Source organism: Neofelis nebulosa, chromosome 15 (genome assembly GCF_028018385.1).
Source record: "Neofelis nebulosa isolate mNeoNeb1 chromosome 15, mNeoNeb1.pri, whole genome shotgun sequence".
Taxonomy (NCBI): Eukaryota; Metazoa; Chordata; class Mammalia; order Carnivora; family Felidae; genus Neofelis; species Neofelis nebulosa.
In genome coordinates, this window is record NC_080796.1 from 27,325,271 (window position 1) to 27,348,897 (window position 23,627).

At 40.8% G+C, this 23,627-nt stretch overlaps 1 protein-coding gene across 3 annotated transcripts in view; it reads left to right on the forward strand.

Annotated features, from left to right (window-relative positions):
- Positions 1-9,830: 9,830 nt before the first annotated feature.
- Positions 9,831-23,627, forward strand: part of SOAT1 (sterol O-acyltransferase 1) — an 81,186-nt gene continuing 67,389 nt past the window's right edge. For 2 of the 3 annotated variants that reach the window (XM_058702171.1, XM_058702173.1), the window contains exon 1: positions 9,832-10,008. The gene's annotated coding sequence lies outside the window, so the exon portion shown is untranslated. Of the gene's footprint in view, positions 10,009-13,103; positions 13,197-23,627 lie in introns of all 3 variants that reach the window. The other variant, XM_058702172.1, reaches the window with a different exon arrangement.

Genomic DNA, 23,627 nt, shown 5'->3' on the forward strand with positions numbered 1-23,627 from the left:
AAAGTAGGAGGCAAGAATGATTTGGAGCCAGTTTGGAGGCTAAATACCACATAATAATGATATAATATACATAAAAATATGCTCTTAGTAATTTAATAATACAAAAGGAGTTCAAAATATGATAAAGGTTACTTTCAGAACCCTCAACATCATGTTTAATGGTGAAACATTAAAAGTGTTTCCTTTAATGAAGCCTGAGTGGTTTAGTCAGTTAAACGTCTGACTCTTGGTTTTGGCTCAGGTCATGATCTCACAGTTGTGAGATCAAGTCCCTCATAGGGCTCTGCCCTGACAGGGCAGAGCCTGCTTGGAATTCTCCCCCTCTCTTCTGCCCCTCCTTTGCACATGATGCACCCTCTCTCTGTCCTTCAAAGAAGTAAAAGAAATGTCATTATAAAAGTGTTCCCTTTAGGGGAACCTGGGTAGCTCAGGTGGTTAAGCATCTGACTCTTTTTTTTTTTTTTAACATTTATTTATTTTTGAGACAGAGAGAGACAGAGCATGAACCGGGAGGGGCAGAGAGAGAGGGAGACAACAGAATCGGAAGCAGGCTCCAGGGTCTGAGCCATCACCCAGAGCCCGACGCGGGGCTCGAACTCACGGACCGTGAGATCGTGACCTGAGCTGAAGTCGGACGCTCAACCGACTGAGCCACCCAGGCGCCCCAAGCATCTGACTCTTGATTTCAGCTCAAGTCATGATCTCATGGTTTATGGGTTTGAGCCCCCTGTTGGGCTCTGAGTTGACAGTCGGAGCCCGCTTGGGATTCTCTCTGCCTCTCGCCTTCTTGGGCTCTCTCTGTCTCTCAAAATAAATTTAAAAAACTTAAAAAAAAAAAAGTGTTCCCTTTAAATCCAGGAACAAGGCAGAAATGCCCACTATGCCCATTCTTCTCCCCAATGTATTATAGGCTCTAGCCAGTGTAATAAGTTAAGGCAAGAAATAAAAAATAAAATATGTAACAATTTGAAAGGAAGCTATGACTGAACTTCTTTGGAGATAATATGATTTTCTACGTGAAAAACTGGAAAAGAATCCATGGGTAACTTAAGAGCAATTATTAAGATCTCAGATATAAGATGATACCAGCAACAAATAAGAGCATTTATTTTAAAATGATAGCCTTATTGTAGCAACAAAAAAGTGTAAAACATTCAGGAATAAATATGGCAAAAATGTACAAGATCTTGGTAGAGAAATTTATAGAAGTTTACTGAAAGACATTAAGGAATACTAAATAAATAGGGAGATATAGCCTATCATGAACAAGAAAAATCAGGGGCACCTGGGTGGCTCATTCGGTTAAACGTCTGACTTCAGCTCAGGTCATGATCTCACGGTTGATGGGTTCGAACCCCACATCAGGCTCTGTGCTGATAGCTCAGAGCTTGGAGCCTGCTTTGAATTCTGTGTCTCCCTCTCTCTGCCCCTCCCCTGCTCATGCTCTGTCTGTCTCTCTGAAAATCAGTGAACATAAAAAAACAAAAAACAAATAAGAAAAATCAGGCAATAGCGTCATGCCCTACTAGATTAAGAAAAATCTTATTATTCAGTTGTAATAGTTGAAATAGTGGTGAAATAGTGTCAATAGTGGTATTGACAAAAGGGTTAACAAATAAACTTAATGGAACTGCCAAGAGAGTCCAGAAACAGGGACACCTGGCAGGTTCAGTCGGTGGAGCATGTGAGTCTTCATCTTGGGGTCATGAGTTCCAGCCCCACATTGGGTGTGGAGATTACCTAGAAAAAAAAAAAGAGTATATTAAAAAAAAGAAGTAAGCACAGAAACAGATCATTTTATGGCACCTTGATGTACAACAGGGCTTTTGGTTGAGAAAAGATGCTCAATGGGACTTATTTTTAAAAATTTACCTCATGTTGGGATACCTGGCTGGTTCAGTCAGTAGAGCATGTGACTCTTGATCTTGGGGTTGGGAGTTTGAGCCCCATGGGTGGCATAGAGTTTACTTAAAATAAAAAAATAAAATATATACCTCATATTGAACAAACAAAAATAAATTCCGAATGGATGATTTAACACTTAAATGTGAAAAACAAAACTTGTAAAACTCCTAAAATAAATTACAGAAGCTCTCTGTGATGTCATGATGGAAGAATTTAAGACAAAATACTCAAACCATTAAGGAAAATATTTCTTGCTTCTGTTAATCAAAATACACTATAAGAAGAGCACAAAAGGCAAGAAACAACCAGAAGTGATATTTGTAATGTATATAACTGACAAAGTATTAGTAGTCATAATATTTTTATTAAGTTTTTTATTTTAATTCTAATATAGTTAACATACAGTGTTATATTAGTTTCAGGTATATAATTTAGTGATTCAGCAATTCTATACTTTACTCAGTGAACACCATGATAAGTGTCCTCTTTAATTCCCATCACCTATTTCACCCATCACCCTACCTACTTCCTCTCTGGCAAGCATCAATTTGTTCTCTATAGTTATGAGTCTATTCCTGGGTTTGTCAATCTCTCTCTTTCTCTCTCTTTTTTCCTTTGTTTGAATGTTTCGTTTCTTATATTCCACATATAAGTGAAATCTCTGAGTTATTTCCCTTAGCATTATAGTCTCTAGCTCCATCCGTGTCATTGCAAATTACAAGATTTCATTCCTTTTTCATGGCTGAATAATATTCCAGTGTGTGTGTGTGTGTGTGTGTGTGTGTGTGTGTGTATACATACACACACACACACACACACATCTTCTTTTTTTTTTTTTTTTAAATGTTTTAATGTTTATTTTTTGAGAGAGAGAGAGACAGAGTGTGAGCAGGGGAGGGGCAGAGAGAGAGAGAGGGAGACACAGAATCCAAAGCAGGCTCCAGGCTCCAAGCTGTCAGCACAGAGCCCGATGCGGGGCTTGAACTCACAAGCTGTGGTGAGATCATGACCTGAGCCGAAGTCAGCCACTTAAATGACTGAGCCACCCAGGCGCCCCACACAACATCTTCTTTATCCTTTCATCAGTTGATGGACAGTTGATGGATACTTGGGCTGCTTCCATATTTGGTTATTGTAAATATTGCTGCAATAAACGTAAGGGTGCATGTATCCCTTTGAATTAGTGTTTTGTATTCAGGGGTAAATACCCAGTAGTGCAATTATTGGATCTTAGGGTAGTTCTATTTTTAGCTTGTTTTTTTTTTTTATTTATTTTTTTTTATTTTTGGGACAGAGAGAGACAGAGCATGAACGGGGGAGGGGCAGAGAGAGAGGGAGACACAGAATCGGAAACAGGCTCCAGGCTCCGAGCCATCAGCCCAGAGCCTGACGCGGGGCTCGAACTCACGGACCGCGACATCGTGACCTGGCTGAAGTCGGACGCTTAACCGACTGCGCCACCCAGGCGCCCCTCTATTTCTAGCTTTTTGAGGAATCTTCATACTGTCTTCTATAGAGATTGCACTAATTTGCATTACCACCAACAGTGCACAAGGGTTCCTTTTTCTCCACATCCTCATCAACATTTGTTGTTGCTTGTATTTTTGATCTGGGTCATTCTGACAGGTTTGAGGTGATACCTCATTGTGGTTTCGATTTGCATTTCCCTGATGATGAGTGATGTTGAGCATCTTTTCATGTGCCTGTTGGCCATCTACATATCTTCTTTGGAGAGATGTCTGTTCATGTCTTCTGCCCATTTTAATTAGATTACTTATTTTTTGGGTGTTGAGTTGTAGAAATTCTTTGTATATTTTGGATACTAATCTTTTATTGGATATGTAATTTGCAAATATCTACTATTCAGTAGATTGCCTTAGTCTTGCTGTTTCTAGTACTCATAATATTTTTTTTTTCAACGTTTTTTTATTTTTTATTTTTTTATTTTTGGGACAGAGAGAGACAGAGCTGAACGGGGGAGGGGCAGAGAGAGAGGGAGACACAGAATCGGAAACAGGCTCCAGGCTCCGAGCCATCAGCCCAGAGCCTGACGCGGGGCTCGAACTCACGGACCGCGAGATCGTGACCTGGCTGAAGTCGGACGCCTAACCGACTGCGCCACCCAGGCGCCCCTATATTTTTAACTCTTACAAAGAAAATCTAACAGAAATATAAGCAAAAGCCTTGATATTATGATAGAAAAAACACAGATGGCCACTAAGTATATGAAAATGCTCAAATTCACTAGTAATCAGAGAAATTTAAACTAAACCCTAATCATATTTCATATCACATGTATCAGACATGCAAAAACTAAAGGGTAGTGAAGACACAGAACAGGTGCTCTCATTAACTACTAGTGTAAATTGGTACAACCACTTTGGAAGATAATTTGTTGTTTTTCTGGTATTCTGTTGCTGCATAGGAACCACCCCAAAGTTAGGGACTGACAATAACATTCCAAAGGTTCTATGGGTCAGCAAATTGGAAGTCTTGGCTGGATATGTCTGGAATCATTCTTTTAGTTACAGTGGGACATCTGGGGGGTGGGTCCCCTGGGAGCTGGCTAGGATCTCTCTTCATGGTGTCACAGGGCCCCTCCTTGTGATCTCTACTCCTGGGTAACTAGGTTGAGCTCAGAGCATAGTGGCCTCTGGCCTCAGGGTGGCTACAGTGCTTGTAAAGAAGCTACATTCAAGGTGCCTGGGCGGCTTAGTTAAGCGTCCGACTCTTGACTCTCAATTTTGGTTCAGGTCATTATCTCACGATTTCTTGCGTTTAAGCCCCACATCGGGCTCTGTGCTGACAGTGCAGAGCCTGCTTGGGATTCTGTCTCTCTCCGTCTCTTTCTGCCCCTCCCCCGCTCCCCGTCTCTGTCTCTCTCAAAATAAACAAACAAACAAAAAAAGAATTTAGCTTCTTTATTATTTTTTAAAATTTATTTATTTGGACAGAGAGGGGCAGAGAGAGAGGGAGAGACAGAATCCTAAACAGGCTATGCATTGTCACGGAGAGACTGATGCAGGGCTTTAACCCGCCAAATGTGAGATCATGACCCGAGCTGAAACCAATAGTTGGAAGCTTAACTGACTGAGCCACCTAGGCACCCCAAGAAGCTAAAGTCTTTTAAGAGCAAGTATCTGAGTTAACAATGTAGAAGATGCGTGGCCTTTTATGAACTAGACTTGTTACTTCTGCCATATTCTATTGGTTGAAATAGCTAAAAAGCTTACCCACTATCACAGGAAGGGAACATGGGCTCTACTTCTTAATGGGAAGTGTGTCAAGGTCACATTATAAAAAAAAGCATGGAAGATTTAAAAAAAAATTTATTTTATTAAAATTTTTAAAAATTTAATGTTTATTTGTTTTTGGGAGAGACAGATGGAGTGAGAGCGGGGCAGGGGCAGAGAGAGAGGGAGACACGGACTCCGAAGCAGGCCCCAGGCTCTGAGCTGTCAGCACAGAGCCTGATGTGGGGTTCGAACCATGAACCATGAGATCATGACCTGAGCTGAAGTCGGACACTTAACCGACTGAGCTACCCAGGTGCCCCTAAAAATAATTTTTTTAATGTTTATTTATTTTTGAGAGAGAAAGGGAGTGAGCGTGAGCAGGGGAGGGGCAGAGAGAGAGAGAGAGGGTGAGCGAGAGGGAGAATCCCAAGCAGGCAAGAATCCCAAGCAGTCTCCACACTGTCAGCAGTGAGTCTGATGCGGGGCTCCAGCTCAACAACTGTGAGATCGTGACCTGAGCCGAAGTCAGACACGCAACCCACTGAGACCCCAGATTCCTAAAGATTTTCTTTTTAAGTAATCTCTACACCCAACGTGGGGCTCAAACTCACAACCAACCCTGACATCAAGAGTTGCACACTCCACCAACTGAGCCCCAGACGGAAGATATTTTTGTGGCCACCTTTAGAAAATAGTATATGCCCTAGGCACTATTTACTAAGATAGAAGATGTGTGTACCTTGTGACTCACAATTTCGCCTCTGGATATTTACCCTAGGGAAATTCTTTCCCCGGAGCATCTGGAGACATCACTTTGTAATTACATAAAACTGAAAATAACACTGGAATAGATACATAAAAAAAGAAAATGAATGAACTTTAGCCACACCATTGACATGGACTAATCACAAAAACAATGTGGAACTGAAAAAGCAAATTCTAGAATACATATGTTATTGATATTATATTAAAGTCACAAATAAACAAAGCTGTTTGTGCTACTTTGTTATACTGTTTAGGAATATCTATATTTGTGGTAAACCAGCAAATTACAGAGAAAAACAAAGAAATGGCTAATATAAAAGTCAAGATAGTGGCTTCAGGAGTGGAGAATAAAGCAGAAAGAGGCATATTGGAAGGGGCATATTGGAAGCTTTAAGATTCTGGGATGTCTTACGTTGAGTGATAGTTACTTAGCGTTTAGTTTATTATTAATCTTTAAAACATATGCCTATATTGAATAGGTACTTTTGTAATTATGATAATTCTCACAAAATTAGAAAAATATGCATTTATATAAAAGCCTTTGTCATTGTGTAAGGCAGAGTAAAACCAGTAGGAACCTATTTTTCCAAGAAAGTCTATTGGCCAAGGATAGAAAGGAAACCTGTTTTCTCCTCTGACAACAGATCTTTAAAACATTATTTTATAGGAAACCACTGGTATGATAGACTGGTATGCAATGCACAATTCTCATTAATTTTAAAGATGACACATGAGACATCAAAGACATTGGGTGAGGATGTGGGGACAAACGCCTAGATTTCTTGGTGAGTGGGGCATACAAGTTTATTCTTTCTCTGTCAAGAGATTTTTTGGCAGAAAAGGTTGAGAAGCCCTGAATCTTGATTACTCATTATTTGATTACTCATTATTTCAACACATAGTGTGTTTTCAGAATTCTATGCTTTTGCTCCTGCCATTATCTCCAATATAAACCTTTCAAGTCCAAAAATTGACTTGGTAAGATGGAGGAGATGACAAGCCAATTTGTTCTTGCCCAGACCCAGCACAATGTTAATTTACATTCTCTGTTCCCGCAGAAGGGAGATAATCCTCTGTTTGTGCAAGTCTGCCTTCTGACAGGAAATTTAAAGACCTGTGTCCATTGTTTCATATTGATCCTGTAACAGCATGCACTGATAGCTGATCAGTGAAATTTGTTGTTGTTTCATATTATTTTTATTATTTAAAATTAATTCAGCCCCAAGAACCTATTAGGAAATCTTAGTCAAATTCCTAGTGGGTGGCTAAAATCACCGCAGTTATTACTTGAATTTTGACTGATAATTTCTATAAAGTTAGATTCCCAGTGAAAATAAAAGCTGGACAGTTAGAATATTATATAGAGGATCTTATATAGTTTTAGAGAGTTGATTTTATCCCTGAGCATGAGGTTTAACGTTTTCCTGCCCCTCTTTCTAAGTAACATACCAAGAAGGCATAAGTCTCATTACCACTCACTGGCCAGCCCAACTCCGAGTCAGTGAAACTTTCACCTATAGAAGTTATTCACTGTGCCAAAGAATGTATATTAGTGATGCAGACTGAGTAAACTTGTTCTCTATTGCTTATGCTTTACATGTCCTGAGTACAAAAGACTTGACTCTTCATAACTATCCCTGCTTTTGGATTTCTTAAATCTACCATATCTAAAGAAAACCACTTGAAGTATACCTCCTACTTCCTATACACGTGATTCAGTTAAATTCAAAACCTATTTATTGGTGCCTACAATCACTGTGATGGATACTATATAGGGGAATCAAGAATCAGTAAGACCATCTCTGTTCTTCAGAAGCAATACAGAATGTTATGTGTGTATTTGTGCGTGTGTGCGGTATATGTGGGAAGTTGGAAAAGGTGGTTTACAGTTATCTATATACTGTAAACAAGGCAGAAGACATATGCTGTATAGGATCACTGGTAACATTTGTGGGATTGAGGACCAAAGAACAAATTAAAGCTCACATGCCTTAAGTTTAATCCTTTAAAAGTTATAAATCAGGGGCACCTGACTGGCTTAGTCTGTGAAATATGTGATTCTTGATCTCAAGGTTGTGAATTAGAGCCCCATGATGGGTGTAGAGATTACTTAAAAATGAAATCTTTAAATAAAATAAAATTTATGAATCAAGTTTACACAGACTATCAAATAAAACATATCCTTCTACTTCAATAAATAAACATTTATAAGAATCAAATGGGAAAATACCAGCAATGCTATTGTTTTTATAATGAAGTGAAAGGTCAAAAATGACAATTTAAGGGGCGCCTAGGTGGCTCAGTCAGGTAAGCATCCCACTTTGGCTCAGGTCATGATCTTGCAGTTTGTGAGTTTGAGCCTTGTGTCGGTCTCTGCACTGACGGCTCAGAGCCTGGAGCTTGCTTCAAATTCTGTCTCTGTCTCTCTCTCTCTGTCTCTCTGCCCTTCCCCTGCTCTCTCTCTCTCTCTCTCTCTCTCACACACACACACACACACACACACTCTCTCTCTCTCTCTCAATGATAAATAAACAGTAAAAAATGACAATTTAAACATTCCATTTGTCTAGATTTTTGACTGGTGATCTAATGATGTTTGGATAAGGGTAAAATTAAAACACACATAATTCATATTCCACTATGTATTTATTCTGTAACATTTATCTTGCTATTATTTGAACAAAACCATTAATTATTAGAAATAATTATCATTAAGATTATCATTTATTGGGGTGCCTGGTGGCTCAGTTTGTTAAGTGTCAGACTTCGGGTCAGGTCATGATCTCACAGTTAGCACAAGCCCTGCATTGGTGGCAAGGGTGACTTGTACAAGTCCTCTTGGTTTAAACGTTCACAGAGTAGTCACTTCCAGGAAGCCCTATCCATTTGATCAGAGTAGCTTGACAGGGTCATGGGTGGCCCTCTCAACTTGTTTGGAGTGGTTCAAAGTCATTAGGCAGGCTGGGTTGGCTCCTATTGGTTTGCAGGCTCTGAGGGTGGCCCTGGTGTCTAATGCTCTCGGTATTCCCTTGTCACCTACCTTTACTCTAAATTCCGTTGCCTTTGCAAAACAGTCTGATTAACCTTTGCATCTAATCTACATCCTAAATCTCTCTGCACCATTAGCTTTCTTTTGATTATGCAGTTCCCTTTAAAAAAATTTTTTTAATGTTTGTTTCCGATAGAGACAGTGTGAGCAGGGAAGGGGTAGAGAGAGGGAGACACAGAATCCAAAGCAGGTTCCAGTCTCTGAGCTGTTAGCACAGAGCCCAACACGGAGCTCGAACCCACGCACCCACCAACCGTGAGATCATAACCTGATCTGGTGTGACGCGTAACTGACTAAGCCACCCAGGTGCCTCTGTCACAAACCCACCAACCGTGAGATCATGACCTGATCCGAAGTCTGACGCTTAACTAAGCTATCCAGGTGTCCCTGAAGTTCCCTTTTAAATTTCTTAATTGTCCCATCATTTCACATATCTCACTGTCTCCTTATCTAGTATAGTTTACAAAGCATTAAAGTATCCCATGATAAACGCTTCCGGCTCGTGCTTCTAATTTGCTCCTAGAGAGAGGGTCGACTCAAACTGCAAAGATCCACAGTTCTAGAGGCGGCTTCTGCGAGTCTCTGGAGGAGGCAACTAGACTCCCCGGTCCCGAGCTACCACGCCGGGTGCCGTTTCGGAGTTGTAGGAAGTTATCTCGGTTCGCTGGAGCAAAACGCAAAGCAAGCTGCCGTAGCGGGTACACAAGCGGCTCGCGCTTAGCTGCTTTCGGGCGAGCCCGGGCCAGGTGGGCGCCCGGGAGCCCGGGAAGGGGCGGGGCGGCCGTGGGCGGTGGGAGGAGCCTGACGGCGGCCCGTGCCGCCAATGAGCTCCCGAGCCGGCGCGGGCCGTGCGCGTGACGCTGCGTAGCGGGCCGCTAGGCTGGGGGCGGAGGGGCCGGGGAGTGAGGAGCTTTATCTTCGCTTGCGGCGGGGCTGATTGCGCTGCGGGTCTTGGACCCCGGGAGAGCTGCCCGTCGCCCACCTTCCCGCCAGCTTCGCTGCGAGGGCTTCCCGGCTTTGGCGTTCTCGCTCGCTGTCGGGCTCCGGCCCCAGGTAATGCAGATGCTTCCCCATCCCCTCCTCACTTCCCGCCCGGGTCCACCCGCGTCAGCCGGAGAGGAAGGGGAAAGAGGTGGCGGCTGCACCTCGGCCGGACGGGCCTGGCCTTGCCCTGGGCCAGAGGACGGAGAAGGCGGCCGGGAGCCGAGGGAGGGGGAAGCCTCCGCGAGTCCTGGCGAGTTTGGGAGGGTGGGGAGGGCGCGAAAGTTACGGTGGGCGCCCGCGTGGCTGGCAGCCCTTTGAACCTCGGAGGTTTGTTGCGTGCCTCCCAGACCCCGTGGCATCCCTCGAGCTGGTAGTAAAGAAAGTTATGAATTAGAAGACATTTTATTCTGTAAGAAGCGAAACCAAAAATGAGCTCAGGAAGTTAGCTTTTCATTGATTTAGGATAAAAGTAGATGGCGGGCACTTCAAGATTCGAAATCTGGGCACCAAAGCCTTTCATCAAGCTCCTATTTTATTTTCAAATGTTAAGGTGTAATTTTCTGTCACTGAAATGTTAACAGCCATTCGGTTATATTTAGAAGTCATTTGTAACCGAGAAACAAGTCTAAATGCTATTTTTCATATTTATGTATAGATTAAGTTCATTGGTCACTTTCTAGGTCGCCGCCATCGTTTAAACTATTTTTTCAGAGAACCTCCCTTTGACATAGAATTCAACTTGAATCCACCCCCACCCCCTCATGTGTGTAATATCCATGAATGACTTGTTAGGGAAATTTGTGTGTTGTCTAGGCTTGAGAGTGGCATTTGTTAGGAGCTCTGATGTAGTCAAGAGTAATTCTTTCAAAATGCACCTGTCCCAGTGCATCACGTGATCGGAACTCTCAAACCTTTCGCATTCTCTTAGGATAAAGACCAAAATACTGCTGCCATTCTTTCCATCCATCTCCATTTCTTTTTGGCCACTTCCCTCCTGGTTCTCTAGGCTCCAGCCACATGGGTTTTATTTTTGTTCCAAGAAAGCCTCTTTCTTTTTGCTGTCTTCTAGTCTTTAGGGGTTTTCTTCACCTCTAATGTGCCATTCTCTCCTTTCCCCAAATCCAACACATTTCTCAAGTGTCATTTCAGAAAACCTATCTCTATTAAGCTGTCATACTACTCTGTTTTCCTTAGCAGTTAATCATCAATTGTAATATGTTTGTTACTTAGATACTTTAATTGTTTCCTCTCCTAGCATGTACATTTCATGAAGCCTGGGCTAGTGTATCTTGTTTATGTCTGAATTATCAGAGTCTGGTCTAGCACCTGTGGCACAATGAAAGAACAAATGAGCTGGAGAACAGAGGAAGGAAGTTTTCAATGGAAAATATTAACTACATAAAAGTGCTTGTTTCCTTAGGGAAGGAAATAGGAAAAGTTTTTTTTTAAAAAAGGCCAGTTAACAACTTTTTTTTCCTCTGAAATTTATCAACATAGGATAAATGATTATATTGACCATACAAGTGTGAATGAGAATTTATGTGGGTTCCTTAGTGTAGCCAACTGGCTTAATGACGTAGTTCTTTGCTATAGAAGTGTTGTAAGGGGGGCGCCTGGGTGGCTCAGTCGGTTAAGCGTCCGACTTCGGCTCAGGTCATGATCTCATGGTCTGTGAGTTCGAGCCCCGCGTTGGGCTCTGTGCTGACAGCTCAGAGCCTGGAGCCTGTTTCAGTCTGTGTCTCCCTCTCTCTCTGACCCTCCCCCATTCACGCTCTGTCTCTCCCTGTCTCAAAAATAAATAAAATGTTAAAAAAGCATATGAAAAAAAAAAGTGTTGTAAGGTTGTACTTGGGTAAACCTTTGCTTGGAGGGAAGGGGGAGAAACTTTAAGTTTTGAATTGTAAATTTATCTGCAATTGTTCTCTTTTCCTCCATTGAATGTGAGAGTGACATAGCAAAGTTGGTCACGTTCTATTTGTTTTATAGATTTATAGCTTCTTTTGAAAGCCTTATTATTAAAAAAAAATAATGTTTATTTATTTTAAGAGGGACATAGAGTGAGCATGGGAGGGACAGACAGAGAGGGAGAGAGAATCCCAAGCAGGCTCTGTACTGTCAGTGCAGAGCTGGATGCGGGGGTTCGGCCTCAGGAACCATGAGATCATGACCTGAGGAGAAATCAAGAGTCAGACACTTAACCCACTGAGCCACCCAGGTGCCCCTGAAAGCTGTATAATAGGAACACTGCAGGCAGGCTAAAGTTGACATTCTTTCCAACATGGTTCGTTTGTTTCTTAAATCAATTTTTTTTTCTGTTTTCCTTTCTTAAGGCAAATGAGATATGACACTGAACATTATGAAATCAATGCACAGATTGGATTCTTAAGAAATAGTGTCTAGTCTCTGTGTGGTATTTTGAAACAGCTATCTGGTCAGCTCTTTGTCACCTCAGTGTAAATGTTTCCATTGACACTTACTGGTGGTGTGACTTTGAACAAGTTTCATAGGGTTTCTGAATCTTCTGTATCTTTTAAAATGCAAGTGTTCAATGAGATGAGATGAGGTTCATCGCATCTGCCCTGCTACCCAGCACTAAATGTTACTGGCTTAGTAAACATTAGTTCCTGGTTCTTTTATGGCCAGACCTCTTGAGAGACTAGTCTTGTGATCACTGCCTTTACTTCCTCAACTCATTTTGCAGCCCAACCCAATAGATTTCTTTGTCCTTGAAATGAACCATACAAGTAAATTGTAGCTATTAATGTCCCCAAATTGTGAAATTTCCTGTGTCCAACCCTCCTTTTTTTATTTCCTTCTTCTTTTTTTTTTCTTTTTTTTGGGTCTTACTTGAAGTTTCCATGATATTGATCAGATTACTTCTTGAATCTTCTAACTGGGTTTCTAATATTACTTGCTTCTGGTTCTCTAATCTCTCCTAGGCCTTTTCACTGTTCTTTAGGTACCTTATAATATTGGGAAAATGGCTTAATCACCGGGAAAATGGCTTAATCACCTGTAAAATGGGATAATAGTATCTACTGCATAGATTGTTGTGAGGATTAAAGGAACCATAGTAAGTGTTAGGTAAATGTTAGCTTTGATGTTTCCTGGGTAATTTCTTATTTTTTTTTTAAGTTTATTACTAATTTTTTTTTTTTTTTAAGAATCTCTGCACCCAGCGTGGAGCTTGAACCCACGACCTGAAGATCAAGAGTTGCACACTCTTCTGACTGAGCCTGCTAGGTGTCTCCTCCTAGGTAACTTGATTTGTGGTCTCTCCCTGGGTGATTTCCTTCCTGTGCTTTGGCCATAGCTGCTGCCACCGATGAATCCAGATCTCTGTCTCCAGTCTCGACTTGTATGTTCACCTGCCTGCTTTTCATTGTCACTGGGCTGACCCACAGGCACATCATGCTGAACTTACCCTCTCCTTTCTCTTCTGTAGTCACATATCTCAATGGTACACCCATAACCTTAGCCGAATTACAAAACTCTGGATCTACATTTCTGGATGCCTTCTGGATGTAGCCACCTGGATATCATCAACGCCTCAGCTTAATGTTTGTAGATTTATCTCCCTTATCTCTAATTTCTTCATGAAATCATTTGTTCATTTAATCATTACCTGCCGTTTGAGCCTTATTTCAGGCCTTTATCTTTTTGTGTGTATGTGTACTAATTGTTCTCTCTGCCAGTCTCTCATCTTCTACATTGGTGTCTGAATTATCTTACTGAAAGACAAATATGAAGTCACCTTCCTGTTTCTTTTTTATGTATATATTTTAAATATTTTTAAAAAAGTAATCTCTGCATGCAACCAGGGGCTTGCACTCACAATCCCGAGGTCAAGAGTGACATGCTTCGCTCGCTGAGCCTGCCAGCCTCCCCACCCTGTTGTTTAAAAACCCCTGCAGCTCCTTGTTTTTGTAAGTTGGAAACTCTTTCTAATCAGCCCTAAGGGCCCTTGACCTTTTGTTCTTGTCCTTTCATGCTCCAGCATTAATCCTTCTCTTCCTTTAAGATTTAACCTAGATTTTACTTTTTTCAGGAGACCTTTCCTGATGGCCCCTAAGTCTTATTGGGCACCAGGCCTGTATTTCCTTAATACTCTGTGCATCTCAGCTACTGCTGTTCTATAATATCACTGGGTGTTATAATTATGTTATAATTATATTATGTTATAATTTAAAAATCGCTAGATTTTTAGTCCTTGAGGGCACAGGCTGTTAGAGTCATCTTTGTATCCCAGGGCTTGGTACTGCAGTAGACCTCAATAAAATACTTGAAATAGTGAATCTGTCACCAAGGTCTCTACTTGTCCATGCTTATCGTAGAATGCTCTCTTCTTCCCATCCTGTTTTGATACATTGGAACTTCTGTTTTTTCTTTCAACTCTGGCTTTAATATCATTTCCTCTGTGAGGATTTGTTTGACTTCCCTAAATGGTTTGTTATACCTTCTTGTGTGTGTGTGTGTGTGTGTGTGTGTGTACACACACAGGGTAATGGGGTAGACCTCTGTATTATTGCAACACATTTATCTACCATCACTGTAGAAAGAGATACTTAATCTACAGGAATTTTCACATAGTTGGTGTATACTTTCAAGTGTCAGAAACACATTTTTTTCCTTTTTCTATCTTTTTTAACACATTTTTTTCAATGCAAATTAAAAAGCTTTCTTCTTGCCTTCTGTGTTTAAACTAACATAGCCTTTTTAAGGTGCACCAGGGTCATTAGAGCATGAACTTGAAGGTCTGCTTTGACACAGTGATGATTTATGGGACTTATTAGAAACCTAACCCGTTTGATCCTACACTGAAAGACCTGTTCTTGCTCTCATTTTTAATGTTGATTCCTTAAAAACTTTTAAAAGTTTTTTTTTTTTTTCTTTACTGTCATCTATAGTTATGCTTCCAGCAGTCACTGCCCTTTTCTGGTTGAGGATGCCGCCAGGATTACCTATTTCCTAGGGTTATTGTTAGGATTAAAGGAGGTAATGTACAAAAAGTCTTATCAGGGAGCATAGCAGATAGTAACTACCCACTAATGGAAACTTACTAACCATTATTAATAATATTTTTCTAATTATTTGAATCACTTCAGGAGGATAATCTCAAGTTTAAGAGATTTTCCAGTGGAGCAAAGGGCATGGCATTTGTCAGCAAATTGTTTCTTAGACAACCTGAGTGTAGAATTGGGTCCTGAATAGCACTTGCTGATGAAGAATCCTGAGCTCTAGAACAGATCATTTTTATGTATGTTTATTTTTATTTATTTATTTAATTAAAAAAATTTTTTAAAATGTTTATTCGTTTTTGAAAGAGAGACAGAGCACAAGCAGGGGTGGGGCGGAAAGAGAGAGGGACACAGAATCCAAAGCAGGCTCCAGGCTCTACGCTCTGAGCTGTCAGCACAGAGCCTGATGTGAGGCTCAAACCCACAAACTGTGAGATCATGACCCGAGCCGAAGTCGGATGCTTAACCGACTGAGCCACCCAGGTGCCCCATTTTTATGTATATTTATATATAAATATATAATTTAAATCCCAAGCTAGGTAAATGCCCTCATTAACTTTTATATTTATCTTTTGGTGTTCATAGGTAAAGTTAGAGATAAAGGTGAACACCATTTCAGCTTTCTTGCTGTTTGTTTAATGATCACTTCAGGACATAGGAAGTGGACGTTTGTTTCAGTTCCTTCATTTCCTCTTTATTTTTTTAAGTAGTATTTATTTATTCAGCACTTTTTTTGTGTGTTTTTAAGTAGGCTCCATGCCCAGTGTGGGGCTTAAACTCACGACCCTGACATTAAGAGTCACGTGCTCTACTGACTGATCCAGCCAGGTGCACCAGTTATTTCATTTCGTTAACACATGTGAAAATACTTGGTAACACTTTATTCACTTAAAAAATGTGTATTAAGTGCAGTGTATGTGCCAGGCATGGTTTTAGATACTTGGATAAACTAGTGAACAAGACAAAATTCTTTTCATGGGGATTGTCGTCTTGTGGGTTGATAGACAATAAACACTATAATGCGTTGGGCAGTAAGTGCTCTGAAGGAAAGTAAAGGAAGGTAAGGGATAAGAGAGTAATACGGTGCAAGAGCGTTTAGTTAAGGTAGACGGGGAGACCCCAGGGAGAGGATGTTTGAGCAGAGAACTTAAATGAAGTGAAGGAGAAAGCCTTGTATTTGAGGGAGATAGTCCAGGCAAAGGAAATAGCAAAGGCCTGTGAGTAGGAATGCTGTGGCTTATTCCGGGAACAGCAAAAGGCCAGAGTCACTAGAGCAGAGCAAGTGAAAGGGTTGTGGGAAGTTGAGGGTGCAGGGGAGGGGCAGGGAGTGAGTGGCAGATCATGGAAGAGTTATCAGACAATGGTGAGGAGTTGGAACAAAATTCAGTGTTTGAAGGGTTTTGATCAGGGGAGTGACTTGCTCTGACTTAACCTTAAAAGGATTAATCTGGGTACTATGTTAAAAAAAAATAGACCAGAAAGGAGAAAACGGAGAAAGACCAGTTAGGAGGCTACAGTGAGATGAGACAGTGACTTCGACTCTGGTAGAGGTGGGGGATGTGGTGAGAAGACATCGGAGTTGGGTATTTATTTTGAGGGCAGCCTGAAATGGACTTGCTGCTGGATTGGGTAAGGGAAAGTAAGGAATTGAGGATGGCTCCTAGGCTTTGTTTAAAATCTGGGCAAAGACTAAAATGGGGAAGACCATTAACCATTCACTGAGATAGGTAAGGCCGTGAGAAGAATGGCATTGGAGGGAACATCAGTAGTTCACCTGCTGGAAATCAGAATTATGGACATGGTACAGTTGTTGGTTAACAGTGAGGTCAAGGGGAAGGTATGACTGGAACATGAGAACAGCTTGTTGGAGACGGGAGGAAGTCAGGGAGCTGGCGGCCCAGGGTATTGGATGGATCTGTGTACGTGGATGTTGAAGTTAAACAAGTGTGGAAAAATCAGCGGTGGGGAGAGATGGGGGGAGTGAGTGAGATTCAGATATCCCCTCATAATCTTATGATTTACATGATCTGAGGATTTGATCAACGTTGAGGTGAGCCATTTTAAGTGATTTATCTTTCCTAACATCTGTATGTATGACAGTAATACGATTTGTTAATGTTTTCTTAGAAGCCACACGTACTTGAGCTGCATTTGAGAAGGTAGATAAATATGGCCCTTTGTTTACCCTCATCTGGTACATCATAAAAGCAAACACTAGAATTTGAGGGATGATGTGGCTTAATGTTTGACTGCCATTTAGCATACAGGAGGTAGATGTGTGCATATCAGATTACTTAGTTAATTTTTCAAACGTGGTTGTGAATAATGATGGCACTTTAGTGTGTATTATCTTCTTTTGTTATCGCTCTGTGCAGTAGTATTTATCTTCATTTTCTAGATGAAGAAACAGGTTCCAGAGAGGTTGGAGGATTTAGCGAGGATACCGTGATAAGACGGAACAGGAGTGTAAAGTACTTCTTGGGGCACAGATGTCAAATCCTGTGCCTTCGTAGTTGTCACTTCCTGCTAAGTAGGGGAAATCAAGGCCAAAGAAGTTCGTGTGGATTAGGATACAAAGATTTTGTTATGTAAACACTTTTCTTCTTGGGCTCACTTCTAACATAAGTATTTATTTTAATACTTTAATTAAAGTATTAATATTTTAATAAGATTTAAATTGTGGCAGAATAATTGTACAGACTTCGTACCTGTGCTTTCGCTTTTGAAGTAAAGCTTTCTTCTCTAGTAACCTGGAAGAACAACCTAATGGTTGTTGGCCCCTGGTCTCCTTACCAAGAACTCTTGTAGTAATGTTTTCATTATTCTGTAGGGTATCCAGGCTTAAGTTTTTTGTTTTTTGTTTTGGCTTTTTTAAGCAGCATTTATTTGTCAACTTGTTTTAGTATTTTTTTCACCTCTTATTTAGTGCTTTTAATCAGCTTGAGAATTGATTTCTCAGTGAATTGATAGTCTCGGCCAAAAGCAAAGTAGCATTGTTTTAGCCATCCTGTACAGCTTGCTTTATGTAATAAAATGTGTAATTATTTATTTCAGTTATTGAAATAATTGAAGTTTTTGCATACCCTAGAAATCTAGGGCACCCCTCCCTAGTCTCGATTAAGAACAATTGTCATAGATCTTGCTGAGTAGGATACATAAAGGTGTTTATTTTCTTTAATTTTTTTTTTAAGTTTATTTATTTTAAGAGAGAGCAAGTGAAGGAGGGGCAGAGAGAGAGGGAGAGAGAATCCCAAACAGGCACCGCACTGTCAGTACAGAGCCTGATGTGGGACTCAAACTCACGAACCATGAGATCATGACCTGAGCTGAAACCAAGAATTAGACCCTTAACTGACTGAGCCACCCAGGTGCCCCTTGGATCTTTCTATCTATGTTGTTTTCTTCCCTGATTTCTTTTCTCCCTGCCCCCCACCCCCCACCCTTTTGTAAGGTTATTTATTTATTTTGAGAGAGACAGAGACAGCATGAGCAGGGGGGGGCAGAGAAAGGGAGAGAATCCTGAGCAGACTCTGCACTGTCATCACAGATACGGGGCTCAAACCCACGAAACCATGAGATGACCTGAACTGAAGCCAAGAGTCGGATGTTTAACTGACTGAGCCGCCTAAATGCCCACTGATTTCTTTTCTACTTCCTGATGTCTCACTCTGAGGGCATCCCCCAGTGGTCAGTTCTTCTCTGATCTTTCTGTTGGAGAGTTGGATGCCCTTCTGGCTTCCTCTGTCACTGTTAACACAAAGCACTTTTAATTAAATTCATCAGTTGCCCTGACCTCTTTCCTAGGTTCCTCTGAATTGGCTCTTAGGGGTCTCCTAAAATTTCTACTTCATGTATTCATCTGCTGTTCCATAATTTTGTTTCATTTATTTGATTTCTGAAAAAATTAGAAAGAAATTGATCTAGATTAGCCAGATTTTTATGTTGCTGAGCAGTGATATTTAAGGAAACAATCAAACTCTCCATGTACTGCATTTTGTACGGGAAAGGACATTGTAACATAAAAGTTTAGAAAGGCCATAATATTAGAATTTAAAAATATAAGGCTTTAAAAATAAGTACTTTGTTTTTCTTTTTGCTTCACATTAAGGAAAACACAGTAAAATACTGCTTTAGAGTTAACCCTGTACTGTGTTGATCTGCCTAAAATTTGACTTTGATCATATTTTTCAGTGTTTAGAATGGGCTTACCACTGCCTAACTGAAAAATAAGTGCTCGTTTCTTAGGCCTTTATAGTTTAGCTCTCCTTTCTAGTCTTTTTCCTCATCACATTTCTCTGTTACCGACTTAAAAAAACCATGCAGATAGTTAATGATGTTTGTGGTTTGGATCTGACCCGGGTTAAAATCTGGCCCTGTGTGGTCCTGGGCAAGTTACTGGGAAGAGAAGGAAAGCCTTGGCATCCCAGAGCTGTGCTGATACTGTCAACGAGGCCGCAATGTTGTGGGCAAGCCTGGCATTTACCATCTGGGTCTTCTTGGTGTCCTTCTGTTGACCACAAACAATTTCACTGAATGTCAGCATCAGACAAGGCTACTCTGTGATCGTGGTGGATCAAGACAGAAACAACATGCTATAATCATGTCTTAACCTAGACAAAATGTGAACATCGTCCAAGTCATAAAATTTCTACCACCCCCCTCTCCAGGCTAATGTGAATGATTGTTGCTGCTCTACTGGTTATAGCTTTAGCCTCTCTGTGGAGAAGATTTGTTGATCTACTGATCACAACATTGTTCTGCTTTCTGACTGCACCCAAGCCAGAGTCAACCCCTACTTCTTTGGACTTTTCCAAAAATCATCTAGCCAAGTCCCAAATCTTAAGTCATTTCTGGTATTCTGAGATTCCCCACAGTTTCCCTTCGTGCACATTGTTAATAAACTCAACTCGTTCTACTATAGGTTTGTTTCTGGTGTATGCACAGAGGGCGTTGACAGTACTACTCTGAGCCTTATTTTTTCTTATGTGAACTGCGATTAATAATATCTTTTTTGCAGGGGCGCCTGGGTGGCGCAGTCGGTTAAGCGTCCGACTTCAGCCAGGTCACGATCTCGCGGTCCGTGAGTTCGAGCCCCGCGTCAGGCTCTGGGCTGATGGCTCGGAGCCTGGAGCCTGTTTCCGATTCTGTGTCTCCCTCTCTCTCAGACCCTCCCCCGTTCATGCTCTGTCTCTCTCTGTCTCAAAAATAAATAAACGTTAAAAAAAAATTAAAAAAAAAAAATAATATCTTTTTTGCAGAGCTATGAAGATTGGATGAAAAAACTTAAAGCACCCAGCAGAGTCCTTGAACTTTTAGATACTCAACAAGAGCTTGTTTCCTGTCCTCTAGTAAAGTAGTCTGATCAATTTATGATCTCTAACACATCTTATAAGGACCTTGTTTTAATCCTTTCCCATCCATAGAGTGCTCTGTTCTCATCCTTTAGGACTCCGTTCAAATACCTTTTCTGTGAAAACTTTGCATCTCTTAATGATCTCTTCTGTCTCTGAATTTCAAGTATTGTTTTTACCATTGACTTGACTTTTTTTTTTATGTTTATTTATTTTTGAGAAAGAGAGAGCAGGGGAGGGACTGAGAGAGAGAGAGAGAGTGTCCTAAACAGACTACACGCTGTTCAGCACAGAGCCTGATGTAGGGCTCAATCTCATGAATCATGAGATCGTGACCTGAGCTGAAATCAAGAATCAGACGCCTAACCTACTAAGCCACCCAGGCGCCCCTTGATGTTAAGTGTACCCTACTTTGTGGCGTCTGTGTACTTACCTTCTGTTATTTAATTCTTAATTTTTCATATGCGTCTGCCTTGTTCAACTAAATTGTTCTTTACAGATGGGGTTTTTGTGGGGCACCTGGCTGGCTCAGCTAGTTTAGCATCCATCTCTTGATTTTGGCCTAGGTCATGATCTTGTGGTTTGTGGGTTCGAGCCCCGAGTTAGGCCCTGTGCTGACAGCTCAGAGCCTGGAGCCTGCTTCAGATTCTGTGTCTCCCTTGCTTTCTGCCCCTCCCCTGCTCGCTCGCGCTCTCGCTCTCCAAAAAAAAAAAAAAAAAATGGGGCTTTGTTTAAATAAGGGCCTTTGAAACCTATTATTTTTTTAAGGACTAATTTCTTTAAAATTTTTATAGTATGTTGTACTCAGAAAATGCTTACCCATGATGAAGGTAAAACCAAAGGAAGAGAATGTCATTTTCCACCTCTCCTAAATATGGTGATACTGTGACATTTGCTTAAGCCAGATACTTTGAAGGGGAGCAAATATGCCACCCCAGAATGTGCCACTTTGGCATATTGATTATTTTGAATTAAAGTTACTTAACATCCAGTGCAAGGAAGACACTCCAACCCTCTTTTGTCTGCCTGAAAACAGACCTCTGAAAACAGAGGATACCATGTGAAAGGTATCCTCCCTGTACTAGGAGGGTAGAAGGCATCCCTATCACCAAGGAATTTAGGGCTGAGAAGGCTGTTTTTTTTTTTTAAGTTTATTTATTTTTTAATTTAATTTAATTTTTTAATTAATTTTATTTTTTTTAGTTTATATCCAAATTAGTTAGCATATAGTGCAACAATGATTTCAGGAGTAGATTCCTTAACGCTCCTTACCCATTTAGCCCATCCCTCCTCCCACACCCCCTCCAGTAACCCCCTGTTTGTTCTCCATATTTATGAGTCTCTTCTGTTTTGTCTCCCTCCCTGTTTTTATATTATTTTTGTTTCCCTTCCCTTATGTTCGTCTGTTTTCTCTCTTAAAGTCCTCATATGAGTGAAGTCATAGGATATTTATCTTTCTCTGACTAATTTCACTTAACATAATCCCCTCCAGTTCATCCATGTAGTTGCAAATGGCAAGATTTCATTCTTTTTGATTGCCGAGTAATCCACCGTTGTATATATATATTACATCTTCTTTATCCATTCATCCATCGATGGACATTTGGGCTCTTTCCATACTTTGGGTACTGTTGATAGTGTTCCTATAAACATGGGGGCGCACGTGTCCCTTCAAAACAGCGTATCTGTATCCCTTGGATAAATACCTGGTAGTGCAATTGCTGGTCGTAGGGTAGTTCTGTTTTTAATTTTTTGAGGAACCTCGGTGCTGTTCTCAGAGTGGCTGCACCAGCTTGCATTGCCACCAACAATGCAAAAGAGATCCTCTATTTCTGCATCCTTGCCAACATCTGTTGTTGCCTGAGTTGTTAATATTAGCCATTCTGACAGGTGTCAGGTGGTATCTCATTGTGGTTTTGATTTGTATTTCCCTGATGATGAGTGATGTGGAGCATTTTTTTCATGTGTCGGTTGGCCATCTGGATGTCTTCCTTGGAGAAGTGTCTATTCACGTCTTTTGCCCATTTCTTCACTGGACTATTTGTTTTTTGAGTTTGGTAAGTTCTTTATAGATTTTGGATACTAACCCTTTATCTGATATGTTGTTTGCAAATATCCTCTCCCATTCTGTCAGTTGCCTTTTAGTGTTGCTGATTGTTTACTTCGCTGTGCAGAAGCTTTTTATCTTGATGAGGTCCCAGTAGTTCATTTTTGCTTTTGTTTCCCTTGCCTCTGGAGACGTGTTGAGTAAGAAGTTGCTGTGGCCAAGATGAAAGAGGTTTTTGCCTGCTTTCTCCTCGAGGATATTGATGGCTTTCTGTCTTACGTTTAGGTCTTTCATCCATTTTGAGTTTATTTTTGTGTGGGGTGTAAGAAAGTAGTCCAGATTCATTCTTCTGCATGTTGCTGTCCAGTTTTCCCAGCACCACTTGCTGAAGAGACTGCCTTTATTCCATTGGATATTCTTTCCTGCTTTGTCAGAGATTAGTTGGCCATAGGTTTGTGGGCCCATTTCTGGGTTCTCTGTTCTGTTCCTTTGATCTGAGTGTCTCTTCTTGTGCCAGTACCATAATGTCTTGATTATAGCTTTGTAGTATAGCTTGAAGTCTGGGATTGTGATGCCACCTGCTTTGGTTTTCTTATTCAAGATTGCTTTGGCTATTCGGGGTCTTTTCTGGTTCTATACAAATTTTAGGATTGTTTGTTCTAGTTCTGTGAAGAATGCTGGTGTTATTTTGATAGGGATTGCATTGAATATGTAGATTGCTTTGGGTAATATTGACATTTTAACAATATTTGTTCTTTCTATCCTGGAGCATGGAATCTTTTTCCATTTTTTTGTGTCTTCAATTTCTTTCATCAGCTTTCTATAGTTTTCAATGTATAGATTTTTCACCTCGTTGGTTCTATTTATTCCTAGGTATTTTATGGTTTTTGGTGCAACTGTAAATGGGATCGATTTCTTGATTTCTCTTTCTGTTGTTGCTTCATTATTGGTGTATAGGAATGCAACCGATTTCTGTGCGTTGATTTTATATCCTGCAACTTTGCTGAATTCATGAATCAATTCTAGCAATTTTTTGGTGGAATCTTTAGGGTTTTCCACGTAGAGTATCATGTCATCTGTGAGGAGTGAAAGTTTGACCTCCTCCTGGCCGATTTGGATGCCTTTTATTTCTTTGTGTTGTCTGATTGCAGAGGCTAAGACTTCCAATACTATGTTGAATAACAGTGGTGAGAGTGGACATCCCTGTCTTGTTCCTGCCCTTAGGGGGAAAGCTCCCAGTTTTTCCCCATTGAGGATGATATTAGCTTTGAG